Below are 26091 nucleotides of genomic sequence, written 5' to 3'. Positions count from 1 at the left end.
AAAAGGAGCCCCAAACCAGAGAGAACTGCAGGTGCGCCGCACGGACGGCGTGAAGGGGAGCTCGGAACGGGACCCTCGGGAGGTGCCCGTGGACGGCGGCACCAAGGTCAGGTGGTCCTTAGACATCCCCCCCCACTCATAAGCAACCCAGCGCCCCAACTTACGACACCCCCCTTACTGACGCTTACTTTCTGAGACAGCCTGACCTCAAGGAGGAGGCTCCTGCTTCCCTCTTCCTGGAGAAAGCAATGTGGCCAAGCGCGGGGAAGGTTGGGTTCAAATCACAAAATCTGGGGTTGAGTCCAATCTCAGCAACTGAACACTGGTGTGTCCTGGAACAACTTATTTCAGGTCTCGAGTTTTATTGTTCATCTCTACAATGGAAAGAACATAATCTGCTCGGCCGTCTTTCTCCTCCGTGGCAGGGATCTAATGAAGGCTCTCAGTATATGGTGTGCTGACACGGGGACCCAGCTTCACAAGGAGCCCGTGTTTATAGGGTAATTAGCCTGAATGTGAAGTGTCTATCTATCTGTTTTTCACCATGATGTTACCCTGAGGCACCTGTTTGAACCCAACATCAAGATGGGGCCATTGCTGTTCCGTCTCCACAATACCCACCATGTTCTTGGGGTCCTGCCCCACTGAGCTCGAAAGGACAGGGGTACCTGCCTGTGGAAAATAACCTTAAGTCTTCCGTCCAGAAGCCCTCAAAACAGAGGCCTCAGAGAAGCAAATGTAAAGGGACAGAGGCAAAGAGTAAAGTCGATTTCTTACAGTCCTCTTCCTCCTTTCCATCAGTTTCTGTCTCTTTGAGGCCCTGGGGCTGTGGACCCTGCCATATGGTCACAGCTTAGCTGGGCTCTCCGGGGCAGTTAGCGACTCATCCTGAGGACTGGATCCACAGCGGCGCCCCCAGCGGGCCCTGCCACACGCGCGGTCAGCGCCACAGAGTGAGCCGGCCCTCCCTGTGGTCCCTCCCCCCTCCTCCTCGGAGCGACCGCCAGGATTTATAGGGCCGCCCCGGCGACACGCCATCTCAGTAACTGCAGAATGGCAGTTGTAAAAAATCCCATTTGCCAGGGCATTAGAATCCCATTAGCACTCCCGATGGAAAAATAACCCCGACCCTTCGAAGGAATTAAAGATATTTGGGCACCAGCGCTTGGAGTGTTATAGGCCCTTCCCCCCTTTGGAACGATCATACCAACAGACATAAAGCCTCAGGCACCAGATGTCCTTGGTCCATAAACCCCTTGAGAAAAGTCCTAGGAAAGATGTATGAAAGGGCCTCTGGTCCAACAACAGGCCGGAGAATAATCACAAAAGGTAACTGACACGGGGCCCTCTGATGTGTCTGTGCTCGAAAGGGAGTGGTTTCAGGGGAAGCCAGGTTTGGATTTCAGAACCCCACTGCTCTCTTACAGCCTCTCACATCCTCTTTGCCACTCCCCACACCATTGCCAGAGCAGTAACTGACATCGAACAGAACACAAACACCAACAAACTTCTCCTGCCCACAGACTGTCAAAACACAGTCATCTGCAAAACAAAAGGATGACCACCGAGGGGCATTGTCATAGTGTCGGGTTCAATCACTTCACTTTATCAATGAAGCAACAGAGGCTCAGAGAGGTGAAGCAACAGGCCCAAGATCACACAGCTCGTTAAACTGAAGGCTCCTCATTCCCTGTCTGCATTTTAAAAATTCCCAGGTAATATCAATGCTATTGTTTCTGGGACCACACTGATAATCCAGGTCATCAGGTTTTGTAAAAAATTAAACACAACAGGGCTTCCCTGGTGGCGCAGTGGTTGAGAGTCCACCTGCCAATGCAGGGGACACGGGTTCGTGCCCCAGTCCGGGAGGATCCCACATGCCGCGGAGCGGCTGGGCCCGTGAGCCATGGCCGCTGAGCCTGCGCGTCCGGAGCCTGTGCTCCGCAACGGGAGAGGCCACAACAGTGAGAGGCCCGCGTACCGCAAAAGAAAAAAAAAAAAAAATTAACACAACAAAGCATATAAAGTCTTTAACGTGGTGAGAATAATTACTCTATGAACGGCTGTCGTATTACACGTTTGAGATTTAGACCATACACCATCGTTTCAAGAGCATTTAAAAGACCGACTACGTGCCATAAGCTGAGCTAGACATACAGTGACATCTTGTTTTCTAAACTTCAAAGTACTCCGGTCTGACAGGGCACATGGCCCTTACTTCTCAGATGGGGCAGGTGAGGCTGAGAGAGAAGAGGAAGGAGGAGACAGCTTAGTGGCTCCAAGATCGGATGGATGCCTGTCCCCCCACCCCACCTGCTGTAGGTGCAGAGCAGTGTCCTGCCTCGTGCTGACACCCTCTGCCTGCTGTCCAGCTGGGGACGATATGGCTGAGGATGAGGTGGGTTGCTTGCAACATGCATACGTTGATTCTGAGGCTTGAGTGCCAACTGCCAGAGGAAGAGACGTGGCTGCCACGGGATGGAGTGGGATGCGGGCACGTGTGCGGACAGAAGCAGCAGAAAGGGGTGGACAGACTGACAGGATGCACGATGGCAGGGAACTGCATTGCCTGTTGAACCTGCAGATCAATACAGAGACGCATATCCGGGGAGTCTGGCAGCCCACAGCTATGTGGAGGTGCACACAGACCAGGGCGAGTGTGGAAGGCTGCGAATCTAGGGAGACACAGTCCAGCCCAGAGACAGGCAGAGAAGCACCACACGTGATTCGGGCAACGCCGTCTGTGAGAGACCCGCGGTGCCCTGTGAAGTGGACCCCAAATTCCACCTGCAGCTGGGAGCGGGCGGCATGCTGGTGCGCAGCTATGTTCAATCCCCGAACCTCCGTCTGAAAAATCCATCCCTGTCAAGCTCCGAGGGATTAAACCCGGGGGGTGATGGGTGGCTGCAGTCCCACCTGATTTGAGGGCATCCCCCGGCAGGGGAAGGTCCGTTTGAGCCTCTGGACCCACATTCTGAAGTCAGAAGTGGGGTGGGTCTGTGGCGACAGTGGAAGGGGCAGCAGGGGCAGCTGGTGGCTGGGCACAGCTGGGCCCGGCTGTGGAGGGAGGAGCGCCGGGTCTACAGCGGACGGGGCGGAAGAGGGGCCTGGGGGGCCACTGGGCCGGCTGGTGCTGGCTGGGGTGGGCCTCGGGGCCGGGTCACAGGTTCCCTCTGAAGGCCCTGGCCCAGGCCTTCCTGCTGGGTGGCCCGCTCTGGAGGCAGGAGCAGCCCTCCTGCCGTTGGCATCTGAGTTCATCTCCACTCCAGGTAACTTCGCCTCTGACAGAGCAAGTGAATGGATCAGAGAAGAAGGAAAGCCACTTCACCTGGCCTAATTCAAGCCCATGACCTCAGACACCGAGTGGGCCTGAACTGCCCGATGGTCCCTGTACATTTTCCCAGCGAATCCACTTTCCTTTCCCCCGGAGGGGACCACCTTACAGCTCCCACTTCCTCCAACCCTCCTTCCTTCCCCAGGTGGAGACCTCACTTCTCACACCTGTGAGGAGCTGGACACAATCAGAAGAAAACAAGCCATCTTCCCCCCACCCCCCGCCCCAGCAAACCCACCCCCATGTGTCTGCTCTATGTGTCCTCCTGTTTCCACTTCCACCTCAAGTCAAGCCCTGCTCTGCACTCGGGATTCCATGTTCATCCCCTCTGCGTCCCCACCAGGCTGCTTCCTGCCTTTATCCATCTTTGTTTCCTCACCTCCAGGGGTTCCCCTGCCCTGGACAATCCCGTCAGCTTGCAGACGCCAGGCCAACATGCTTCAATGTCTCCCAATAAGAACAAAGAAACGTCAACCAGCCAAAGGTCTCCCTGAAGCCCCCGAAGAAGTTCTCTGTCTCCCCCACCTGCACTTCCTCAGTCCTCATTTTCCCTTGGCCGGAATTCAGGTTGTCACGAAAAACAGTGACTTCTGACCTGTCAGAGCCAGTGGGCACTTCTCAGTCCTTATCTTACTCGGTCTCTCCCTCAAATGACACATTCACTCAGTGGGGTACTTTATTCAACGTTGGCGACGCGCTGGGCCTGTCCCCAGCACCAGGGATACGTCTCTAAATGGACAGAGAGGCAAAACTCCCTGCCCATCTGCCCGTGAGGCTGTGTTCTATGACCTCAGCCTGAACAAACAGGTGCCTTGTGCGTGGAGGGTGAGTGATGGAGAAAAATAAATGGGGGAACTGGGAGCGAAGGGACCAGCGTCAGAGATCCCGGCAGCATCCTGCCCGATGGGCTGTCACCCCTCTTACCACCCCTCCCTCCCTTTGCTGTGCTGGGTGCACACGCCTGCATCTCCCCCCCGCAGGTCATTTGCTGGCTTCTCCTCTTCCTCGTGACCCCCCTAGGACTGCAGGGCATCATTCCTCCCCACGGCCCCCTCTGTCTACACTCTCTCTGAGCTCTCACCCTATCCAGCGCTTTAAGGCCGTCCTAATGCTGCTGTGTCCAGCTTCCATCCCACCTTGAACTCCAAACTCACAGATCCACTGATGGCATCTCCACTCAAGTGTAACCGAGAACTTCATCCTCACAGTTCACAGCAGAACCCCTGACTGAGGCCGACCTGTTACACACACACTCCTGTCCCTCCCCTGTTCTCTTCCCATCCAACCAGCTGCTCAGGCCAAAGCCCTGGTGATCGTCATTGATCCTGCTTTCTCTTACCTACTGTCCCGCCTTCGGTTCTATAGCAAATGCTGTCACAACAGGGCCTCAGAAACACGGTCTGAATCTACTGCACTTCCACGTTATCTCTTACCTGGACAGGCAAAAACCTGCTCGTGGGTCCTCCTGAGCTCATTCCCCGAAAGCAGCCAGGATGGCCTCTTCAACATGCAGCTCAGATCTTAGCATCATTCTCTCAAGGACCCTCCAGGGGCCTCCCCTCCCCTCCCCTTACCGCCCCCTTCTGGGCTCATCCCCTGCCATGTCCCTTCTCACTCCCAAGCAGGACAAGCCCTCCCCCGCCCTGTCCTCCGCCTGGAACCTTCTTCCTCGGGATAGCTGGGCAGCCAGCTCCTCACACAGGCCCTGGTCAACCATCCCCCTACCCACTCCACCCCCTGCCAAGCCACACTGTGTCCCCTCCCTCCTCCAGACACCCCCCCACCCCAGAGCTCGCTGCTCCCTGACAAACAGCCTTTGTTTCTTGTCTCTATTGACTTATTTACTGTCTGTTACTCTCACCAGAGTGTAAACCCCGTGAGGTCAGGATGCCGCCTGTCTGGCTGGACTGCACAGGCGCTCTAGGCAGGCTTGCGGTCAGACTCTGCATTATTTCCAGCTGCACCTCTTCCTCACTGGGGGGGTCCTAGGCCCAAGACTTCACCTCTCTGTGCCTCGGGGGGTCTCAGCTGTAAAGTGAGGGTAAACATAACGTCTGCCTCATGGGCGTATTGTGAGGGGTGAGAAACAGATAAATTAGATGACGTGGAGCAGAGCTTCATGGGAATATGCACCCAATAAATATTTGTGGAACAGGTAGACCCTCGCTCCGAATGGTCCCCTTGGGGGTAAAGATTTAAAGAAGAGGCAAGATGCTCCCTGCGAGAGTGAAACTGGCCAGAGAAGGAAGAAGAAAGCGTGAAGCCCTCTCAGGGCAGGTCTACCCAGTTCACGTCTTGGGAGGTTTATTTTCTCTAATATCCACCGCGGTCGTGAGGGGACAGAGCCGCTGCAGGAGGACTGTGGGGTCTGGAGCCCAGGGCCATCAGTGCTGAGTTGGGAGCCCCAGGATGGCACTCCTGCTAGGAGGCAGGGCAGGGAGCACACGAAGTCCTTCCAGTAAATTCCACCCCACCCCGACTTCCACGGACACGCAGCACTTCTTCTCACTCCTTTGACCCCTGACCCATGCCGGAACACACATCACCCAGGGGGTTCTCTGCAGGGATGCAGTTTCTCAAAGAGGGCGAATGAGTCACAAAATAATAAACTATAAATGAACCACGGGAACTACGTGGATAGCTGACGACGCACAGGCCCACAGTAACGGCATGGGACAGACCCAGAGCTCAGTAAAGGGACTTAATCTGGTTTGGGGGCTCAGGAGACTTTTTCCTGATGCAGAAGGAATTCGGCATATTTTTTAAAATTGCAATAGGCCAGTGTGTGAAACAAGAGTGGAAGAGCCCAGAGGACAAGTTAGAGATTTTTGACCTTTTTTCCCCAGAGAAGGGGAGCCGATTTAGAGTTTAAAACAAGTGAATGATACGATCCAGTTTGTGTTTGAAAAGGACATTCCGTACGGTGTGGAGGAGGGATTGGAAAGAAACGAGAGGGACGTGTGGGTGGGAGGGCTCCAGGGGTGGTTGAAGTGATCCCGGCCGGAGACAGGAGCAGCTGGGCCCAGGGGCTGTCAGTGGAGAGGCAGGCGGTCACTCTGTGGGCAAGACCAGGACCTGCTTCAACACCATTTTACCTCCGCGGGGCAGTTACCACTGGACCCATTCTAAACGTGAGGACCCTGAGGCTCAGCGTAGTTGAGTACCTAGGTGACCCAGCTGTTAAGTGACAAGGTTGTTTTTGAACCCATCTCTGGACCCCAAGAATGTTTTCTTTGTCCACCACTCAATCACTCTAGAAAGAATGTGTCAAATCACTGAGCCTGTGCCCCGAGAGTCTCCCGTGAAATTACGGACACCTGCTCGGTGGGTACATCTTCCAGGCTACGTGAGCTGCAATAATCATTGTGTTTAGTGCGTGGCTGCACTGGGCTCTGAGTGGCCTCCAAGTGCTGGGACGGAACGTCCCGGGGCCACTCGGCCACGTGACGCCGCTCCTGGAATGGCAGTGCCAGGACCAGCCTCCTGCACTGAGGACAGCACAGGTCACATCTCCCGTCTGGACCAGACGTTGACAAGACCACGCTGGTCAGAAGCATCTGTGGCAGGAGCAGGTGCCTCCAGAAAAGGGCACATGAGAAAAAGGAGACCAGAGGAGAGCTGAGCAGCGGCCCCTCCTGGCAGCCTGGCCGGGGCATCCCAGCCAGCCCTCCCCAGCGGAGCTCCCTTCCAGGCCCAGCTCAGCCCACTCCAGCCTGGGAAGGAGCCACTCATGTATATGCAAATGCCAAGGTGGGAAGGCAGGCTGGGGGAATTAGCATTTTGAATGAGACTAGACAACAGGGAAAGAACAGAAGTAATGGGCGATAACTTGCCATGGATTTTAGAGAAAAAGGAGGGGAAAGGTCCTGGCCCCAGGGCAGAGGTCACAGCTGTCTGTCTCAGAAGAACCTTGTAATAACCATAATAAAAATAACAATAACAGAATCAATAAAACAACAGTACGAAATATCCAGTTATTTCAGTAACAGTTAACCAGCATTTTGCAACATGCAGAGCGACAAGTGCATACACCTCCCAACCACTCCACAAGGCGGGGAGCGCTCGCTCAGTGTCATGGAACGTGGAAACAGAGGCTCAGGTCTGTCTCAAGTCATGTGACCAGCGTGAGGCAGAGCCAGGATTTGAGCTTCGCTCTGTCTGACTGCAGAGCCTGTATTCCTAACGTCCCGTCAATGCTGCCTCTGTCCTCTTTTGCACCAGAACGCTGGAGCATGGCAGACACGGCTCAGGCGGCAGCAAATGGAAGGACGGGGGTGGGCGATGGCGGGCAGGAGATGGGGGGCGGGAGATGGGGGGGCGGGAGATGGGGGGGCGGGAGATAGGGTCCCACTCACCAGGGGCTGGTGGGCTGGGGAGGTGGAAATGGTGACCCTCCTCCCTGACCAGAGCATCCCCTAGAGCCATGTTTCTTTCCCCAAACCTCAACAGCCTTGTTGTGAGGCAAAGCCCAAAGTCTGAGAATTCAGTGATAGCAAATCCCATCTGTGTCCAGGGGGGGCCAGAGGTAGGGGCGTGGGGGTGACTGTGGGCTGGGATGTGTGGGCGCCTGTGCTCCGGGGTGGGGCCTCTCAAGGCCCCTCCACGCCCCTTCAGAGTCGAGGTCGTGACTCCTACGGTCCCTGCTCAGGATGCTCACGCCGCCTGGTTTTCACTCACGGGGGCCTGTGGGCTGGCGGTGCTGCGGGCCCTCAGGAGCGGGCCTGGAACCACACACCAATCCGGGATTCCCATCAGGCACCACCAGCTTTCCTGAGTGGAGTACGGAACTGGAACAAACTAGCTGCCCCCAAACAAGCTGATGGAGATGCTGGGTCAGGATGCCCCCCAGCGAGAAGGGATAGGCTGATCTCTACCCCCTCGGCAGCTTCCGGGAGCTTCTGCACCTACCCCCTGCCCCCCCAGGTGAGTGATGACGGGCACAGGGTGTGTGTGTGACCCAGGCCGCGGCACCCCTGACCACCTGACCTTGGCTATGCAGTCCTGGCCTGCTGGGGTTTGCTCCCTGCTTTGTCTGCAGGCAGGGACTTGGTCCCTTCAAGGTGAATGCAAGTGCCCTAGAGCCAGAGCAAGGAGGAGCTCGCGGAGATGCCGGGACGTGACAGGAGCACAGCTTCAGAGCCTCCAGGAGGGTGCCCCTTCCTCAGACTGAGGCCGTATCCCTGCTGGCTGCCAGCAGGACCTTGAAAGCATCATTCTTTGGTGTGAGAGGGTGTGAAAACCATCACCTAGGTTATTCTCAGCCACAAACTCTAAATCCCAGAACAGGAAATGACCCAAAATGCCCCCGCGTCCCCAGGCCTCTTGCGGGGGCTATACCAGACAAGCCGATGTTCAGACAGGGGAAGGGGCATCTGTTTCATTCTGAACATTTGCCTCCACAGATGCCAACTTGTGTTCAGCCCTAAGGAGTTCAGTTTTGGATTCAGCCAAACATCTCACATTTGCCTCTTGCTGGGATTGGAAGACCATTCAGATCTCTAGCCATCACTTTTCAAAATCTTGTCATTCATTCTGATAAACTAACACCTCTGCCACCCTCTGGCGATCTCTTTTGCTGACAAAGCCATGGCGCCAGTGAAGTGGGATGCAGCATCTGGGAGGGGAGGGGGGTTGGTAATGAGACATTCTGTTGAAGTGCAGGTGGTCTGGGAATGCAGCTAGGAGACAAACTTGAACCTGAGCCTTTTGCTGAGTCTGGAGTAGGGCTGCTCCCAGTGTGGGAACAGGGCTTTGGTGCAGGAATGTCTGCCATGGGCTCTTGGGGTGCCGCCCTGGAGCAGCCGGTCCCCCTGCCCAGCCTCTTTCCAGGCCGGTTCCTTCTGGCTCCAGGCCCAGGCCGCGGGCCTGATCTCAGCCCGGGAGAAGGGCCGTTGGGAGTGCGGGGCACCTCTGCTGGGCGGAAGGAAGCTCAAGGGGAGCATGGCGGGCGGGAGGGTCTGCAGGGCAGAGCAGGGGCCGGGAGCCTCACCACCGCACCACAAGGAGGAGCAGGCCTTGGCCGCCGCTTCTCCCAATCAGCCTGATTGCAATCAGCCCGAGAGCCACATGCATTCAAAGGAGCAGGCGAAACATGCCATCTGCAGAACACATGTCAGAAATCACAACACAGACAACAGCAGGGAGCGTGGAGGAGAGACGCCCACAGCAGCCTCTGGCCGCGCCGTCCTCCTGGCCCCGGTGACCAGGCTGGGGACGAGGGGCTACGTGGAGGGTGAGAGACCCGAAGACCCCGGACGGCGTGCGCGATGAGCTCAGGGTCGGGCCACGTCAGCCTTTCAATCAGTCTCTTTTACTACTAATTTCCCCTCATGTTTTTTAATTTAATTCTCGGCTTCCTTCAAATACCAGTCAATGAACCATCCAAATTTCCTCCAAATACCCTTGAAAATGTTGAATTATGCAATTAAGGTTGGTGTAATACAATAATACGAGGACAAATGTTGTCATACATATTTTAATGAAACGCGCACGCTTGGGAGGGAGAGAGAGAAATTTCCCAGAGCCGTCCTCTCCCACCTCTGGTGACTGTTACATCTTCTTCTCCATCTTTTGTTATTAAAACCCTGCCATCAACGCAAACCCCACATGAACATCACTGGGTGGGCCCTGCAGGGACAGCTGCAAAGACTCAGCAGATTTGGGTTTGCGAATACCAGAGGTAGGTACTGGGTGTGGGATTATTCTGCCGCGGATTTATGCATGGTTTACTCATTCATTCAAAAATATTTGCCAGGTTTGCCTAGGACTGTCCCAGTTTTAGCACTTAAAGTCCAGTGACTCAAAAAACCCCTAATCAGGGCTTCCCTGGTGGCGCAGTGGTTGAGAATCTGCCTGCTAATGCAGGGGACACGGGTTCGAGCCCTGCTCTGGGAGGATCCCACATGCCGCGGAGCAACTAGGCCCGTGAGCCACAACTACTGAGCCTGCGCATCTGGAGCCTGTGCTCCGCAACAAGAGAGGCCGCGATAGTGAGAGGCCCGCACACCGCGATGAAGAGTGGCCCCCACTTGCCGCAACTAGAGAAAGCCCTCGCACAGAAACGAAGACCCAACACAACAAAAATAAATTAATTAATTAATAAACTCCTACCCCCAACATCTTCTAAAAATAAATAAGTAAATAAAAGATTCACTTGGTTTAAAAATAGAAACAGTTCAAGTCTTTAAAAAAAAAAAAAAACCTCTAATCCTAACATGAAGCTGTGTGTTTTGGCTAATTTTGATGAGTTTATTAGGCTCAGAGGTACCTCTTCTGGAAATCTTTCTCTGATTAACTCCAAAATGGACTCCATCCTTCCTCAGTGCCATTAGTCACTCCAACACGCTGTACCGTGTGTGTCACCACACTGGCTTCCACCCCCGCCAACACACACACACCTCACCATGGTTCCCTGAGGCCAGTATCATGTCTTATTTGTCACTGTATTCCTAACACCTCACAGAGCTTGAACAGGTTGTTGGCACTAAAATATTTATTGGATGATTGATAATAATGATGTAAATAGCAGTAATTATAGTAGTGATTATTTATTCAGATTTACTATGCACCTGACACATGAGAGCAAAACCTTAAATGACATATAGGGGTTTGATAGAGCTGGAGAGAAGCGTATTTGAGAAAGAGAGCTGTGTACGTGTTGAGAAAAGTACTTGGAAAAAGCTGGGTTAATAGAACTTACTGAATGACAGACACTTAGGAGTACAAGAAGAAAAGATCTTTGAGGAGAAATGCTTACAAGTTTGTAAGAGAATAAAGTTGAAATAAGAGGTTACAGGGAAAAAGTTAGGATGGATATGTAGGTTAGGCTCAAGTGTAGATGCCATAAATATGAAAGTCAGTTGCTCAGCATTGACTGAGTAGAAAATAGAATCGCAATACAGGTTTCTGGGCAAAGGAAGGGGGAGGTAAAACGCAGGGAAAAGGTTCTGAGGTTTATGTCCTGTTTAATCTGACTTTAGCTCTGGTTTACCCCTTGGGAAACCACTTATGTTTCTGGGCCTCACTGCCTCATCTGTAAAGTGGGGGACTGGTACCTAACTTGAAGAGTAGTTTTGAATCAGGGGCAGTGCCTATGACCTACAACATAGCCAGCAATGAACAATGGAAGCCACCGTCACCATCATCACCATCATCATCATCATCACCATCATCATGATCACCATCATCATCACCATCATCATCACATCATCATCATTATCATCACTATCACCACCATCATCATCATGATCACCATCATCATCATCACATCATCATCATCATGATCACCATCATGATCACCATCATCACCATCATCATCACCATCATCATCATCACCATCATCATCACCATCATCACCATCATCATCATCATCATCACCACCACCATCATCATCACATCATCATCATTATCATCACCATCACCATCATCACCATCACCAACATCATCAACATCATCATCACCATCATCATCATCACCATCATCACCACCATCATCACCATCATCACATCATCATCACCATCACCATCATCATCATCACCATCATCACACCATCACCATCATCATCACCATCACCATCACCATCATCATCATCACCATCATCATCACATCATCATCATGACCACCATCATCACCATCATCATCATCATCATCACCATCACCACCATCATCATCCATCATCACCATCATCATCATCACCATCACCCCCATTGAGGAGTTTAAGGGAAATTAATTTAATGAACTATGAGGTGAAGAGAATTCTCCCACTTATCAATGGCCACTGGCAAAGCTACAACCTGGGTCACCTTCTAGGTCAACTTTAAACAGAAAATATTCAGTAAGCAGTGTTCCCATGGATTCCCTGGGGCACTTTAAATATTATGGTTATTGTATTACCCTTTTATTTATAGTTCTGTGATCCTAAGACTCAATAGTTAAATACTAATTTTCTGTTAAGAGACTGGCCTATTCTTACATTAATATTCTTAAGTTGCTGCTTTCTTGTTGTTTTTCCTCCTTCCCTTATATACATTTGTCACTCGCAGCCTAGACTGCAGTTTGCAGCTAAAGAACACACTTTGATTTCTTTAGTTTATTCACTGCTGTTTAGTACAGATTTCTGTGTGTACCCGATACTCACTCCCTGCAAAATGATGCTCACATCATGCTACTCAAAACCTCTGCCCTCTGGTCTTAATTGTTTTTCAATTTGACATCCATCCACCCTACGCTCCAGCCACATCAATCCTCTCAAAGTTTCCTGGGCCCACTAGGCACTTCCAAGTCCTGGGGCATTGGTTCTACCCTCTGTTCCCCCAGCATCTGAAGGGCCAAGCTGTGCTCAGGATTAGGCAAGCAGACCAGACGGGAAGCACCACCACTTGTGAGGGAGTGAATGCTGCCTGTGAATTTGGAGTAAGAAGCTAGGGCTCAGTGCAGCTCATGTGCCATCTCTCTGACTCACTTGTGTCTCTATAGTAGCATTGGGATAATAATACCTTTTTATGAAGTGGTACATGTTATTACGTTAGCGTTAAACATAAAGCAGTTATAGAAACTGAAAAGTACTCTGGCTGAAATGTATTAATCCACAGCATGATATAATGAAAAGCACACAAGAGTCTGCTTTCAGTTCTAATACCACCGCTTACTGGCTACCTGATCATGAATAAGTCACTTTGCAGTTTTAGATTTCAATTAATCACCCATAACATGAGAGTAGCAGCAACTGTCCTGCCAACTTTTCAGGGCTATTAGGATTGCAAGTGAGACGCTCTCTGTAAAACTGCTTAGTCAGCTGCATGTTGCTAGATTGATGCAAGTAGTTAAGTAGGTAAGGAAGCAGCCCTAGCCCCACCACACAGAGGCAGCGTGCCCTGGGCGGGGCCCTCCGCTCTCTGTGCCTGCTTCCCCAGGTTACAAATAGAGGGGACATGGAGATTTACAGCATTGTTAAGGGCCCAATGAGTTAATACACACAAAATGCTCAAAACAATGCCTGAAACAATAACTACGTAAGTGGGCTGAGCTATGTGGTTGGTGCTATTATTAGCAGTATTATTATCCTGTGCTCCCAGATCTTAGGGAGCTTCAGGACTGAAAGTGTCCCATGGTCACAAGGCAATGCTCCCCCCTCTGCCTCGGCAGCCACCAGGTAAGGCAACTTTCTTCTTTGCTTTTTTCATAGCTCATCTTGTCTAATCTTGCTCTGGGATCCTCTGATTCTCTATCTTCCCAGAAGGACAACCCAGATAAGTCATTTTACACTGAGGATGGCTCCTGCATGCTGGAGACAGCACCAGCTCCAAGATGTTATTAGTGAACATCTTTCATGGCCCCCGGTCTAGGTGCAGACATGGCCCAGATTCAGTGGGACTGAATCTTATACAGTTTTCAGGTTCTCTTTAAAAAGAAGAACATGAGATTACAAATATAAAAGTAAGTATGGAGGTAATCTTTAAAAATTGTGAATCACTATACTGTACACCTGTAACTTATATGGTATTGTACAGCAACTATACTTCAATTAAAAAAAGAAAAGAAATTTAACATTAAAAAAATAACTATGGATGTATCGATTTAAAATGAGAAATTGCAAGTTGTACATACTTTAAAGCTAAAAAATACCCATAAATATCAGAAAATCTAGAAAAAATAATGTATTGATATTAACTCTCTTCCAATACATTTCAGTAATATTTTCCTACATTCTTAGCTATATATATATCAATTCTTCACATGATAATAATTTTATAATATTTTCTACAGAAAAAAATGAAAGATAATCCAATGTGTCCTCTAGCATGGCTGATTTTTTAAACTGAGAGTCCAGAACAGTTTATTTCGGCTTCTCAAATCATGATCGTTAATGTCATGAGAATTCTTAAGATTTGGGCCAAATCTGGAAACACATCTATCAAATTTCTTTCATTTGTGTGCTATGATATTTGGATGAATGTCCCACAGTCTAGTCTGCAGCTTCTTACCATTCAAAGCTTGCTTCTCCTCCACTCCCCACATATTCCCAAGCCGGAACCCGAGGACACACTCACATAGCAGTGTGACATTGGGTAGCTGGGTGTCCCTGGCAGTCAGAGCACCCTGGGAGCCATCTCTGCATCAGAACAGCCAGCAAGGATCTCATGTGCGTGGAAGTGACAGGGAACTGTGAAAAGTACGTCTGACTAAACCCAAACTAGATGTATCCCCAACTCAAATTCCTCTGAGGTGGAGTCCCAAAATGCTTATGGCCATTCAAATGGCACCTGACACAGAGAAAGTATGATGAATGTTATGTCAGATTAGAAGTAATAAAAGTCCTGATTAATTACAGCTAAACTGTCTTACTTTTCTATAGTTTACAAAATATACTTGACTAGGTGACTATTTTTTTTCCCCCAGGGCTCTGTTTCTGTTATCTATTGCTATAGAACAGACTGTCTCAAGACGCAGCGGGTTGAGCCCTTCTTAGATGTTCCAATCCCAAAGGAGCGTAGATGAATGCAGCCACACGGATGACCCTGCCATCGCCTTGGAGAGCACAGGCGAGCTATCCCTGCTGAGCTTTGAATTAATTGCAAAGTCATGAGTAAGTAAGTAGTTGTTGTTGTAAAGCCATGAAGATTTGGGAAGGTTTTCTGCTCAGTAATAAATAACTAAAGCTGTAAGAGACAACTAAATGTACCCAGGAGTGTGATGCTGTGGTAGACATGTGGCTTGGCTCTGAGGTGATGCGGCAGCAAAGGCTAGAAGGGGGGCATTCGTAGGGGCCAGAAGAGCAGGGAGGTTAGTGGGTACATCACAAACTTGGCCAAGACAGTTCCAGGCAACATGCTGCCAATGCCACTTGGCTCCTTGCCACAGAGTATGTTAAGGTGATGCCGAAGAAGAGCTGACCTGTGTCCAAACAGAATTTGGAGGAAATACAGGGACCCCAGGATAGTGTCTGGGGGGCAAAGCGTCTCAAAGTAAGGGCCTTAGAGAAGAGAGCAAATCAAAGCAGTGACTGGAGGACCCTTGGCTGCAGTCCCTGGAAGATTTAAGGCGATGCCCCCTAGACTCTGCGCAAGACAGAAGGACTCCTAGAACCACGCTCTTCCACAGCAGCATTGCATTCCCGACATGGAAGGAGGTCAATCCCAGAAGGAAGTGTGCTGGGGTATGGTGCGTGGAATAAACCCCATAAGATTGGCAGATAACACGTTATATCTAAAGAGCTTTGTCCTGATGAGAGAACTGCCAGGTTGGATAAAGGACTAGAGAAATTCCAAGTGAAAAAGGTAGTGAAGCTCCCACGTTCCTGCAGCAAGCAGGCTTCAGTCATTCAGCGGCCAGCCTGGGCTACATCTTGTGAAAAAGGAGGAATGAGTCATAGAGGGCAAAGCCAGGAGTCCAGACGGTAGAACCAAAAGCAGTGGATCCAGAAACCCTCAGAGGCAGAACTTGACCCTAATCAAAGAAAACTCTTTGCCCCCAGGAAGGGTGAACGGGCAGCAAACGCCTCTCTGGATTTCAGAATCACCATGCACCAGTAACTGCTAGTGTGTCCTGTTCCTCTCCTTTTTGAATGGGAGTGTTTATTGCAATTATCCTGTTCCTGCATTACCATTATATCACAGCTATCTGTTGAACATGGAGGAACTTGTATTTTCAGATCACGGTTCTTTAGCTTGAGAGATGCCCAACCCACAGAGCCTCACAAACGTCTCTACCCATCACAGATCATGAGATACTGGACTCGAACTTGGTGCCACAGTGGGTGAAAGGTTGGGCGTCTTGGGAGTGGTGAATATAGCTTCCATATAAAAGAAATGCGAACTGCTGCAGAGAGAAGGCAGACAGTTCCGGATTGTCTGAAAAGAGGCCCTGACAATCTTCCTGCCCTGTACGTGCACGCCGCTCCTTCCTACCTGAAGAAGAGTCTGCATTCCCTCCGTTTGAATCAGTGACATTTTCTGACCAATAATAGCATGAGGCCCAGCTTCCTGCTTTGGCTCTTCTGGAAGCCAGCTGCCGTGTAAGGAGGTTCAGGTATTGCACGATGAGAGATCTCGTGGAAAGAGACTGCATGCAGAAGTGAGGGCCCCAGACGTGCTAGGCGAGCCGTCCTGTATGTTTCAGAACCAGCTGACACGCAGCTGAGATCAGCTGCACGAGTGACCCCAGCTGACACCATGAGAAGCGGAAGAACCACCTGGCCAACCCACGGGAATACAGGAAATAAGAAATTTTTGTTCTAAGCCATCAAGTTTCTGGGTGGTCTGTTGTACAGCGAGACACAACGGAGACAGACCTCAAAGCTTCACTTTCATCAGCTTCACGGGCAATCCAACCCTGGGGGAAGAGCCTGGGGCAGAAGGCAGCGACTCCTGCATATGTCAAACGATAAAGGACAAGTCGCCACATGTGCTGACTCTCTGTGCTGGTGACGTCCCACAGTCCAGCCCCCGACAGGCCATCCGCTACCTTTCTCTGCTCTGCTCTGTGTCAGGGGATGCTGATTCCACCGACGCATCACTTCCTTTTTCGCAGGCTGCTTCAGGTGTGTTTGGCAAATGCCTCCCCAAGAAGGTGGCCCTTGTCTCCTGTTTCCTCCTCTGTGCTTCAGGCTGAGTCTCGACAGTGGCCAAGCCCTCCAAGCCACAGATCCTGGAAGGCAGACCCTCTTCCTCGGCTCCAGCTCTCACTTGGTTTCAATGACAACGTCTCTGTTCCCTTTCCCTCTAGGTCTAGAGGTGGTAACAGCTACCCTTGATTGTGAATCACTGGGAACCTCAACATTCCTGCTGGGTTTCCTGGACCTGCCGACACATTCTGTCCATCCCCTCTTCCTGACCCTGTCTTCCTTTGATCCACCTGGAATTCTGTCTTCTGCTACCCTGACTGATGTACTCCCCTACGTGAATCAGCAGAAAGAAAAATGAATGTGGAAGCTGAGGTCGCAGATATATTTCAATCTTAGGTTTATAATGTCTTAGCTCGTGACCTAGAAATAATCAGTTGACTTATCTGAGTTGTACTTTCCTCAACCGAAACCGGAAATGATAATAACCTACTTTACAGGTTTCTGTAAACCTGTAAATACTGGAGCGTCCAGGATTCACCAAGCCCTTAGTCCTGAATATGGAACGTATCAGGCACTATATTTCAAATACATCGGGGCGCTGAGTTAGAGGTCTTCATCTCTTCCAGCATTCAGCAAGCACCAGGATATCAAAACCATAACGAGGGTTTAAAATAATGAAACATAAGGCTTGAACTGATTCAGGCTGCCCACCATTACAGCAGATGTCCAGGGGTCCAGGGAATGGCATCAGGACAGGATGTCAGACAGGCCTTCCCGGTGGTAGAGCTGGGGTCAGACAGCAGGAGAAACACTGCCCTTCGCTGGGGGTCCCTATTGATGAACAAGCAGGTGGGTGCCTCTCAGAATGAAGAACTGGTGGCATTAAGAAGAGTAACCGGGATCCTCTGTTATCTAAAGATCTCTTTGTAATCAGAGGGCCTCTCCAGCTGTTTCCGTGCACTATGCATTATTTATGGCCCATCCAGGGCTGGCATCCTGCTATCTGTCTGCTTTCTGAGGCTGGCGGCAGGAAAAGGGCTCATTGACTCAGCAAGTGTGAGCCAGGCTGAATGAGATGATGAGGGAGAAAGAGAAGTTGGAGAAGAACGCGGTTAGAAAGGAAAAGAGGAAAGCCAAAGAGGTGACGGTCAGCCATGGGTGACTGGAGATGCTCAACGTGACAGTGAGAGAACCTGATGCCTTAGGGAACCACCCGCAGATTCCAGTGGATCTGGAAGAAGGGATGGCGTGGGGCTCGGTTGCTTTAAGCCCTTGTCAATTCCTGACCAGTGAGATGCAATCCAGGAGGTCCATTTCTGGCAGGTTTCAGAGGATTCCTCAGAGGTAGAGCTGGGTGGCGAAGGTCAGGGAGCTAAGGGACCCATCTGAGAGCATCTCACTGTTGGCAGAGGAGGTGAGCTGGTGGGTGGCCCTGAGGCCCTGAGGCGGAGAAGACAGAGTTGAGTGAGCCCGTGGGGCAATCCACATCCTCGTGCAGCCCGTCGCCACGGGTGCCGAGCATGGCTCTTCTGCCTGGAATTGGATTCCAGGGCCCTGCTGGTGGCATGACTCAGCAAAGCCATCTCCATCCCCACGTCCACTCCTTGCCGCCGACTCACCGCCAGGCTCTGGAGGCAAAGGAGTCTCACGCTTGTCCTGCTTTCTGAACACCCACAGGGATGCTCTGATTACTATCATCATCATCGTCAGACACGACTCCTTTGCCAAGTGTCCTTCGTCCTGCTTCTGTAGCAGGGACCCAACGTGAACTGCGCCTCCAGTAAACGGCAATTGCTCTGCTCGGCATTTAAAATGTTATCTAAATTAAACCTCACAACAACCCTGTCCGATGATACCATCCCCATTTTCTAGAGGATATGACATGCTCAAAGAAATAAAGTAATTCATCCAAGGTCACACAACTCATCATAGGCAAAATGTGGATTACAATCTGTTCTGAGGCTCTCCTAGAAATAGAGACCTACACCCTCCTTCTCTCCCTCACAACCGTGCCCTTGAAGCTGCATTCAACCTTGGAGGTCGTTAGTCATTTATAAGGTTCCATAATAATAAGAGCACTGCAGGAGCCTGGGGTCAACATGTTCAAGAAAAGTAAAAAACACACCTTGGCGCTGGTACTTGACACGTGGAGATAAGTTTAAATTAAGTCCCAGGTTCCCCGCTCCCCCCCCCCCACCCCGCACCGGGGATGGCTGGAGGGTAAGGCTGATCTTCCCTGGTCTCCAAACTCTGTCTGCAAAAACTTGATTAATTACTAATTTACAGCTTATTCTCAACTGCAGCACAAATCTTTATTCCATTTAGGAATTAATGATCGCACCATATGTCCTCAGAACTGGACATGCCTTGGTGATCAAAGACGAAGGCTTAGCACACTTCTGGGGCTCTGGGAAGTTCCCATTTCTTATTTGTCCTCCTGATCTCGCTGGAGACATTCTGGAGTGGTTGAGGTCAGATGGGGCAGGGATTCCTACCCCTTCCCCACCCCACAAGCCTGCAGAACAATCTATACACAAGGCCGAACGTGTACCCGGCACAGAAGGGCCCCTCTGGAGCCCTCTGTTCCCTTGGAACCCAAATCCCCCCTACTCCACTGTACCTGGCACGGTCTCTATCCCTCCTCCCAGCCTCCTTTTGTCAAGAGGATGGTAGACTTGTATCTTAACAGGCACAAGTAAGTGATGTTGGCCTGGGGGGGTTGATGCCCTGAAGGTTGTAAGTCAGAAGCACCCCTGGGAAAAAAAGGTTCAGGTACCAAATGAGAGTTCAGAAGGAGGGTGGAACAACCCATGGTTCCTGAGCACTGATTCGGTGATGGCCTCTGTGATAACTGCTTTACATGCATTATTAATCCTTTCAACAACTCTCCGAAGCAGGTATCAATAATCCCCTCCCTGTACCCCAACTTCCGAGTATGAACTCATACGTTATTCATCTCAGGCAAGACAGGCGTTGGTGAAAATTTCCATTCAGATCTCTCTGATTCCAGTGCCCATGTTCTATTTCTGTTTGACTGCTATGCTGACAGCCTCCTTTTCATGACTCTGTTTTTTAATTCCCTGGGCGTGGCCCACTGTCTGCAACTTAGAAGATGCTTAGGAAATGGTCATAGAATGGATGATGCGTGAATGAACGACTATCATAGATGCCTTTAGGACTGAGCCCCAGACTGGAAGAGAAGGAGGGTCTCAGTGCGACTCAGTGCTGAGTCGACTTCCGTTGTCCCTGGGAAAGGGCAGTGCTGATGCAGGGAAAGGAGGGTCTCATGTGTTCCCCTCACTTCCACCTGGAATGACTCAGGCTTGGCTAAAGTTACCAGCCTTTCCTCACCTATGCTCCCCACCTCAACCCACTGTCAGCTTTCTTGCCAGGAAACCAGGGTGCTTGCAGGAGGCAGAGCTGTGTTGTCCTAAAGCTAAAGGTGTGGTCTTCCCAGACCCTATCCTGCGAAGTTGCAGGACCAGACCACTGGACCGTTTCTCCTTCTCCAGCATTTGCGTTTGAACAGGAAAAGCTTATCTCCTGGCTCCGTGCCAGTCTTGTGTCTTTTACTGGGATGATGATCGTCTCACCTTTAAATTGAAAAATCTTCCTTCAGCCACTCTCTTTTTTTTCTTTTTTTAATACAAAATTTACGAATAAGAGGAATTCAGTCAAACGATTTCTGGCGTAAAGCAATTGCTGTTTGTGTAGATGATGGGACACAACGTAATGCAGGCAGAAAATTAGCCTGTAATCGCCACTTTCTTTTGGATCTGCTTTAGATGTATTTAAGCCCAAGAGACTCCCCCGGAGAGCGTGTCCCTGGGACTCGGCCCCTCCCCCTACTCATTACCTTTGGTTTTGTTGTCTCCGAGGAAGAAAATTAGGGCACCGTGGCTATTGAGATGCTGGTGCTCAGCCAGTGAGATGTTCACGCAGCAAAATGACAGTCACTGCATGTGATTTGGGATGATTTAATGGCTTGAATTATCTCGCAGGTTTGTGGAGGAAATGCCAAGGCTGTCAGCAGTGTGGACATCTTTGCCTTGCCTGTCTACCCAGCCCTTCACTGCCAAGGGCAGAGGACAGACACCGCTTCCCTCACCGCCCTTTTGTTGGAGCCAAAGGAAAGGGCCCCATGAGTGGAGGACCACCAGGCATCTGAGGCTGAGATGTGGGATGAAACACTGCATCTCTGCTCCTCTGCTTGTCCCCCTCACTCTCAATAAAAAGCTCCAAGTGACCGCATGTAAGAGAACCACCCCGGGTGAGCCGGGCACGTGGAGCCCAGGAGCCTCGTGGGTTTTACTGAAATCCTGCCTCTATTTAAGAACTCAGTTTCCACGTTCAATATCTTTCCCTCTTCGTTCATCTTCCCTTTTACAAAATTTCAAACATAAACCCTAAGTTGAGCTGCTTCTTACGAACCTTGTAACCTAACCACGGACTAATGTGTCATTCTAGGGTCCTGTGCCTCAGTTTTCACATTTATGAAATGGGAAGATAATATCTCCTCCTGAGAGTTTATAGAAGACTTAAATAAGAATGTACGAAACTGCTGGGTGACCACAGAGCCTTCTGGAGACAGGTTACTGTGGATAGCAGGGAGCGGCTTGGTACGCAGGAATTTTTAACATGCTCTGCTCTGATGAAATCTGTTAGTCAAGGGAGCACCTAAAAACGTGTTTCTGACTCTAAGGTCAAGAGGGGGAAGCAAGGTCACCGTCCTTGTCTGAGCCTCGACCTTCCACCTCCAGTTTAAACACCACTGGATAATCCGGATAATCCCAGTGTCCTCCATGGGAAGGAAGTGCTCCAACAACTGGACGGAATTAAAACTGATACCAGTGTTTATTTGTATCTCTCTAAAAATGCCCAAAGAGATTGACTGATAACAGCAACCAGACTTCTTAAAATCTACCTTCCTCTGCTTGTGCTTTCTCTCTCATGCACACCACACAGCTCCCATGAAACCTCTTTCTTTTCCAGGCCCGGGCTCAGCTTCCCCCAGCAAATCGCTCCCATCCTGAATTGGACTGTTTTCACTCCTCTGCTGGGCCTGGGCTTTTTTCTTCTCTCCCCCAAGTTTATGCCTCATCGCCCCTACTCCAGCTCTGTCTCGGTCTACCCAGTGTCCCAAATTTACATCACAAAAGCTTATCACAGGAGATTAGCTCCAGCAAAGGTAGACTTCTCTTTCAGAGGGTAAAAGGAAAGGGGGAAAAAGAGATAGAGAGTGGACAGAAATAGCATCCTCTTTGTCAGTCACTTCAGGGTGGAAGGCCGTGAAGATTCACATGTTAATAACTCTGTCCCCGTCAAATCTGACTGAGGACCCATTCCGGAGTGGTTAAAGGTTCTATTCCAGCTCACCCAGGAGCGTGTAGAAAATGGAACACCAGCACCAAACAGGTGAAAGCAAGGGGATGTCACACCTCTGTCGGTCTGTTGGATGAAAACCCGGAGTGGCTTTGGTTCATGAATATGCAGCATGTGTGTGTCTTAGCTCTTGTCAGCGGTGCTCAGCAGATGGCGGGTGTGTTTGGGACCTGCTACACACCGTAGCGGGATGTTGTGATGTGGAAGCTGTCAGGATGCATAACACGTCATCTGGGGGAGTGGCAGCTCTCCATCACCCTTGGTCCCAGGGCCAAAGGCCAGGAGCTCATAGAATATAAAAGGCATCTCTAATGAGTAAGACAAAAAGGGGCTTGACCAGCAGTGGTCATTAATGTTCCCATTCCCAGGGCCATTAACCTTGGGTTCCTTGGCCTAATTTGAACCAGGTTAATTGCACGCCACCTTCTCGGATTCCCTCCTGCTCTGACAGCTGTATTCAGCACAGTCGTAAGAAGTATTAGCAGCATCCGTCTTCATTATCAGCCTGAGGATGGTGCCTGCATTATTGACTTCCACATTTTAGCAACTTTAGGACGAGTACAGGGTGGGGGGAAACACACAGTGCTACTAAGGAAATAAATCTTCCGTACAGGGATGCCTGTTCCTAAATGGTGCTCTGGAGAAGCAGATAAGACGCCTTCTTCTGCCTAAGAGGGGTCTTTGTGGCTGCATTTCAAGAGAAGAGATGGTAATGTAATGACGCAGAGGTCATCATGATTGTAGGGACACCACCATGGCAAAAGGCGCCCCGTTTGCTAGAGAACTCCGGCGCTGTGGCTGCCTCCGCTGATCCAGGGCTGGTCCTGCCGAGGCAGCACCCTATAACACACAGATCTTGCAGCCGCATCCTGTACTTTCAACAAGTGACGTAAACACTTGGAAGCTTGAGAGTCTTCACGGTTTGTCTCTCCCCACAGCATCGCTGGTCCCATCAGTCACTGCCCCTGAGGCTAGCTACGTCTAGACTTCTCCCTCTTCTTCTATGCTCATCCGTCACCTGCCTTACATACTCCCAACCTGGGATCAGTCCCAGGGCTTGCCTTCTCCAAGCCTTTGCCCGGAGATAAAAAAATCACACAACTGCGTAGACTGGAGTCATGTGCATCTGTGGCCTCCAAGTGCAGAAGGTCTGCAAGGATCCCTCCAGATCCATGCACGACCTTTGGTCAATCCTCTCTCCCCTTGTCTTAACCTTTACTGTCCTGCTAATGATTCAGCTCAGCCCCATACTCTCAGAAAGCAGTATTTTCTCCTACTTCTCTAAGGAAATTGAAGCTATCAGGCAACTCCACTCAAATTTTCATCCACCCTCCCTCATTATCAAATTCTCTATATTAATGCCCGTTCCTGCCCATTCGGTCATTCTCCACCCAAGCATTGCCTTGTACACAATGATACAGCTCGTACCCTCCCCTCTTCCCCTCACCGTCCCCGCTGTGCTCCAGCTACACATTGCAATTAATTTGGAAATCCCCCCACCCGATTCCCTCCTGGGTTTCCAAAGGCCACAGTCTTATTTTAGGCCAAATTTTGCACTGACAGAATATATTACATCTGCATCAAGCCAGGATATAAAGTGAAGAGACGCTTCGGGGGATGGATACAAATGAGTTTCACTGCCCCAAGGAGCTGGAGACAGAGCTGACTGCTCCCCCTGGCAGACCACGCTCCCCGCTCGTGCCGCCCCTTCCCAGCACTGGCTGGTTGCCCTTTATGACTCTTGCCCCAGGTTTTCCATTTTAGAGGTGCACTGCTATCTCCCACAACCTGCTCTGTAGGAATCCCTTTCATAGCACCGCTTTGTTTTAAACCACCCCTATTTTAGAAACTGCTGGAGCTTAGAAACCAATTTCCATGCTTATTCCAAAGCATGTGTAGCATTTAGGCAAGTTGTGTACAAGCTGTATGTAAGTTTCATCATGGGAGACCCAAACTCAGTTTGCGCAAATGGAGGGCAGTAGGCAGGGTGTGCATGAAGTCTGCACTTGGTGAAAACTCCTAGCAGAAAATGGCAAGCTTGGTGGGCAGAGGAAAGGTATCTGGGAAGAAAGTCACTTTTAGAAGCAGACTGTGCAGTCCTTCCATGGAGAAAAGCTCTATAGTGGGGCATCAGCATACCCTACTCAGGAGCCTTACAATCATTCCTGACGCCTGCCCCTCTCTGACCCCAGACCTATGCCAGGGCCAGGACTAGGGTGAGGAGAATGAGCGACCTGACTTGGCACAAAATTTAAGAGGGTGCCCCTAAAAGATAGTTAATGAGATAAACAATATTTTAATGCAATATTAAAAAAAACTCAAAATCATACCAAAAAAAGAGTAATGAACCAATTACTAAAATTTTACAAAAAGCCAGAATCAGTACGTTACCATGTCGAGCCATATTGGAGCCGGAGGCAAACGGAAAACTTGGTAATAACGATCGGTCTCTATTTTAAAATTCCATCTGTTGTTAATCATGGGGTTTTTATTTAGCGTTCAATTCTATGCCTTAAAATATTGCATCAAAATATGATTCATCTTTATTACTGAGTATCGGCACCCTCTAAATTCCGTCCTGAGGTGAGTTTACCCTCCTCTGGGCCCTGCCCTGTCCACACACACACACACCACCTGTCATGATGCTCACCTTTGCCTCCCAACTACCTTCCAAATCACTCCTTTCCTTCCATACCTATGGCCCCAGGCCCAGTTCATTTCTGCATCATCCCTTTCCTGCATTAATATAACAGCCCTCTGTTTGGTCCACTAATTTCCAGAACTACGTCTTTCCATATTGCTGATTCCACTTTTCACACTGTTTGAGGACTTCCTGGGCCTACAGTAAGGAATTCAAGCCTTAACTGGCCACAGCCTCATTTCTCACCATATCCTCTTCCAGATTCCTGAAACGTTCCATCAACACTTACCCTATGATGCCCTGCACCTAAGATCTAACAGTTTCCGGAAACTCTCATGCTCTTTTCCAGCCTTCTCACATTTTATACATGCTGTCCTGTCTGCCTGGAATACATGTTTCTTCCTTCTGTCTGGAAATCTTCCTCCTTAGGTGAAGTTCTGTTGGAACACACTTTCCATTGCATTGCAATTGTCTGTCTCCTCCACCAGGCTCTAAAATGCTTCTCAAGGACAGGGAGACTGTTGCTAATCCACCTCTATATTGAAGGCACACAGCAGGTGCTCAGAACAAGTGTGACGGTCATACGGATGAACTATGAATAACTGAGTAATTGAATCATTACGGTGGTTGGCCAAAAAGTTCGCTTGGGTTTTTCCATAAGATCTTATGGAAAACCCAAATGAACTTTTTGGCCAACCCAATAAATAAGCCTTTACTAAGCTCCTGGTCGTGCAAGGTGGTATGCGGGCACTAGTGAGTGTTCCTGGTGACTGGTGACCTCCACAAGCCTGGAGCTGCCTGAAATCTGCCTCTCATCCCTCACACCCAACACATGCACAGTGCAGAGTAGACACTCAGGAAAGAGCCCAGTGGGACTGAAATGGTGGTGGTGCATTATGTGGTTACGTGTTTGACTTTCACATGGTTGAGGTGACCACTTTCAAGTAAAAACTGTTTCATTGGCTAGAACAAGCCATCTTTGAAATCCCCAAGAATAGCCCATATAGGAAAGCCATTACTATAAAAAGAGTCAACCCATCTGGGATAAGGGAATGGGGGTTGGGTGCCAGCAGACAAAAAGAATTATCAAAATCTGTAGCATTTAGACCCTGAGATGAAGATCTGAGGGCTCTTCCGCCTGTGTGTTGGCCTGGGCTGGAGAAGGCTGGGTGG

Source organism: Lagenorhynchus albirostris, chromosome 9, assembly GCF_949774975.1.
Source record: "Lagenorhynchus albirostris chromosome 9, mLagAlb1.1, whole genome shotgun sequence".
Classification (NCBI taxonomy): Eukaryota; Metazoa; Chordata; class Mammalia; order Artiodactyla; family Delphinidae; genus Lagenorhynchus; species Lagenorhynchus albirostris.
This window is presented reverse-complemented; position numbering follows the sequence as displayed.